Source organism: Ptychodera flava (assembly GCF_041260155.1).
Source record: "Ptychodera flava strain L36383 chromosome 23 unlocalized genomic scaffold, AS_Pfla_20210202 Scaffold_23__1_contigs__length_28996876_pilon, whole genome shotgun sequence".
Classification (NCBI taxonomy): Eukaryota; Metazoa; Hemichordata; class Enteropneusta; family Ptychoderidae; genus Ptychodera; species Ptychodera flava.
In genome coordinates, this window is record NW_027248277.1 from 23468753 (window position 1) to 23473104 (window position 4352).

General features: G+C 40.5%; 1 pseudogene; it reads right to left on the reverse strand.

Moving 5' to 3' along the window:
- Positions 1 to 231: 231 nt before the first annotated feature.
- On the reverse strand, positions 232 to 1051 carry LOC139124292 (tRNA wybutosine-synthesizing protein 5-like; annotated as a pseudogene).
- Between the last annotated feature and the right edge of the window lie 3301 nt (positions 1052 to 4352).

Consider the following 4352-nt stretch of genomic DNA (forward strand, 5'->3'; position numbering starts at 1 on the left):
TCTGAATATTAACACACCAGCATTGATTGTCAATAAGTTCCTTTGAGAGAGGTATTCAGACTGACTAGTAGTACCAGCATTAGGCTCAGTGCCTCACCATATCATATATTACTGCATTGAAGAATTTTGAGCCAACCATATAGATAATGCTGGATCAGACCATCAAACAATTATTAGGACGTAACGGCGTTTTATAGGTGCACATGTTCCCTTCCGGCAGTTTTAATACATTTACATTAATTTGATAGCCTTATATACTATAACTTCAAGCACTAGCAAATATTTTCCATTCTGACGCCAGAAAACGTTCACCGCTACACCGAACTCTAACGAGATGACATTGTGAAACCAGAGCGCTGCAATGAAAAGGACATCATCTGGCTTGAGACACATTCGTACCACGTAACATTCGCAAATTTGGGATATTTCTTAAAATCTGGATTGTCAATGTCAAGAACTTCTGATTTGTCCCCGGACGGGTACAAGTTTGTTGCGTCTCGCGGGCTGAATAACACTGCCCTCTTGTGGCTACTATGAGTATATTGTCCATGACATCGTAATGCGTCCACAATTGTGTTCCTTGTGATGCTATCCTGAAGACACTAGAAAAGAAATCGTCTTCTGAGAAGAAGTTTGGAAATTTAATATCTAAAGCTAAGGAGATAAACTGTTTTCTTACATCAGCAATGTCTTTCCTCAGGTCATCACCAAGGGATCGTAAATAACATTTCTCCTCTGCATGTATAAAATGGTCGGTGTTCGTCGTTGCTGATGCGCGCTTGACGAGCTCGTAAAACGGTAATGACCTGTACATGAAATTCTTGTTGATGACATCCATTTGTGAGGACGGGCTGACATGAACTTTGACCTCTTTGTGGCCACCATGCTGGCAGAGGTAGTCAGTTGTCCACTTTTCCTTGCACTCGCCAATATCTAACCCTCTCAGAACAGCCGGAACTCTCTTGGGATAGATGTTTGTGCAAAACTCCTCGTCCGTAACATTGAGATGAACTTCAACCTCAACTTTCTCCTTACACCAATGATAGGACATTGTCAGTGTTGTCAATGACCCCAGGGTCAAAAGGTCACAAGGCACCTGGAAATGAGGAACATACAAATATTAATTAAACTTGCATATACATGTATTTTTGTGTGTGTGAATGCTTCATGCATGCTTGTTGACAGAGACTCATTTACTTCCATGTAGATCCTGATTGACTGGCAAGTTTACACGTAAGCTAGTGAAGAGCAGGCCAACTTAACGCACACACAGAGAGGATGAATTTGAGCCCATCCCTATATCTGATTTCACCCCTGTCACTACCATGGTTTGGTTCAAACCCACTGTTATCAATGGTAATTATGGACTGGTTTACATGGAATTTTGGATGAGTAAGTTCATCAGATTCATTCTGTGGTCCTTTGGTTCAGTACAACCTAAAATCTGATGAAGCAATGGGTCAGTCTTTTCAGCAGTCGTGGTGTAATTTTTGTTTCTATGGTCCTCCCCTATTTCGAAGACTACAAAATATGTAACCGCAAAAGACAAACCCTCCTCCATCAGATTTTCATCAGATTGTTTGGCAGTACTGCCTACATTCAGTTTAATCTTGCACCGCCATTGGCTTAACCAGACTACTTGTATAGCTCATTCAATGGTAAAAGCACAAATCATGTATTTGGTAATCTGAAATCTTGCATCACACAATGTTCTTTACGCAAGGCAAAGTTAAAACATCACTGGACTTCCTAGAATCAAAGATGCTTTGGTATGATACAAGTACTAGGTTGTCAACTTTGCAAGTAAATGTTAGTCAGCCATTTCCATGACCCCTTCAAGATTGAAGATTTATTTACATAACATGTGACGATTGAAATGTTCACACCCCCCCCTTCCCGACGTCATATACACATATGCCTGGTATATGTTATCCAATGATCATGCAGTGTTTATCCATGTGACCTAACAGAGGTGTCATTTTCGGATTCAGATTCCAGTCAGATACTATCTAGCCAAGAAAGGCTTGTCATAAGAGGTTAAACTCCTCCATGATATAAGTATGCATCATTCTGGAATACGAGGGGAAAAACGTCAGCATATTTCTATGAATACTTCAAAACCGTCTTAATGATATAATTTCTAGAATGCTCTTTTATCAAAATGGCCATATTTTAAGTAGTACGCGCCTTGACATTGAAAGATTTAAAACTTTTGCTCAAACTTTCCATAGGAAAATTTTAGAATGTTCCCCTTCAAAAATCACGGATGAAAATATGGGGTCATAAAGTGCTGCCACCATTTATGAGCAAAAATATATTATTTGGATCTAGTCTTGACCATTGAAAATTGCACAAAGTGTCAGGCTGACAGGTCAGTGATGGATCATGGACAGGTCAGTGTTGGGTCAAGGACAGGTCGGTGATGGGTCATGAACTTGCCCATTCATGATGTGTGTTGTGAGTTTTTTTCCTGAAAGTATCAATATCTGCATATGTGATGAGGTTTGATAAGCATATAAAACAAGTATTTTTCCTTTGACAGGACAGAGAAGACGTACAGGCTAATAACTACTCCAAATGCAAGGACACCGTGACTATATCTATTTCTTACTGGTCAGATACTTAGATAGATGCACTGCGAATGCCTAACACCTCACCGACATAGAAAAATTGAAGTTATGAAACAGAATTGCTGCAATACACACATCATCACAGCATCGCTACTTTCGGGTGTACGGCAGCCATGATGTGGAGCGGCAATTCAATTTCACAATTTCAATTTTTTCTACATCAGTTGGGCATTTGCTTTGTATTTGACCATGGCTTTTAGTCACTTCGACCCCTGACCGTTCCGACCCTGTCAGCACCAGCCCTGGTCCACCCCGACTCCCTCATACCTTTTCTTCAGTATTAAAGAAATAAACTTTAACCATTTTTCTGAAAATACACCGTCAGTTTTGTTCAATGCTCAGAGCACTTTGAAGGGGTTCAGTGGAAAACTCACAACGCCGGGAATGCACCAAATGCCAAAATCACCATTGCATAGGCAGATGCATCGTGTTGTTGTACAAGGCCAATCATCACCAAGTACGCAAGCACTTGGCCGTGGTGCCTGCATTTTGCGAATAAAAACTGCTCATTATTGGTTTGGAGCAATAAGATTTTCTCCAAGAAATTACCATAAATTCTTACAGGCAAGTTGCATGATAGATTTCAAATGTCGTCATATTTACAGGAACAGTGCGACGAGGTCCTAGTGACTAGAGTACCAGGATCGAGGTCTCCGCACCAGCAACAAGAGGATGTGAATTACTGGGGTCAAGGTGACCTGCTCCCTTCCTTCACTGTACAATCGACGACTATAATGCACTGAACCACGTGGCACGTGGCTCAATGGGGAAAGAATGGTGCAGCATTTCACATCCAGTTAACTTAAATCAATCCGCTGACCGAACCGTCTGGCACTCTATTCCAAACCCACGTCATTTCTGCCGTATTTGCTAATATATGAAGTGAGAAACGTTACCAGAAGGGTTCGAAACTCAAAACAAGGTGTTGCTGTCGCTCGTCAGTTCTCAATGGAAAGAAGTAGCTATGCTAGGCTAACACTAAAGGGCGCAATTCCCTGACCTTCGGATTGTAACAACAGTCTGCCAGCTGTGTATCTGGTGTCAGTTACGCAGTCGTTCTTCAAAAGACGGCATCATTCGACTCTGTTTTTCGGGAATGTGGAGTTTTGCTTTTAAAGTTTCTGTACTAGGCCAATTTATCAGTGAACTGACTAATTTTGGGTAGATTTTCCTTTTTTGAAATATTTGAATATTGCCAGCTACTCAAGTGATGGGAGTTCAGAAGGGAAACTGCCTGATATATGCCCCGGATATATGCGTATCATAGACTATTTTTCCCACGGACAATGTGTGCTGATTTCGGCCACCATGGTCATCAGGTCAAAAATAGCAGTTTGCCGAGGTAATTCAACGGACCTCCATGATAGTTAGAACAAAAGAACATCGATTGCACTGGCCTCGAACAATGATTTAATCCATATATGGGGAAAGTCAAAGTTGAGATGAAATATTTGCATATAACGTTTCATATATTTGCATGTAGAAATTAGCCTCAAATAGGCATGGACTGTAAATAGTCAATGAAATGTAATGCAATGGCTTTCACTTTGAATTTTTATTTGTAAACCATAAAACATTTCAGAGGACAACAGGAAGAACATTCAATGGTAGTTCAAACTGTTTTTTTTTTCATTTTTGCCTGGTATTGCTGAGTTGTCACTTTTCGGGTATTTTTTGAAAATGTGAATTGCATACCCTCTACAAATGTAACCCGTGTACATT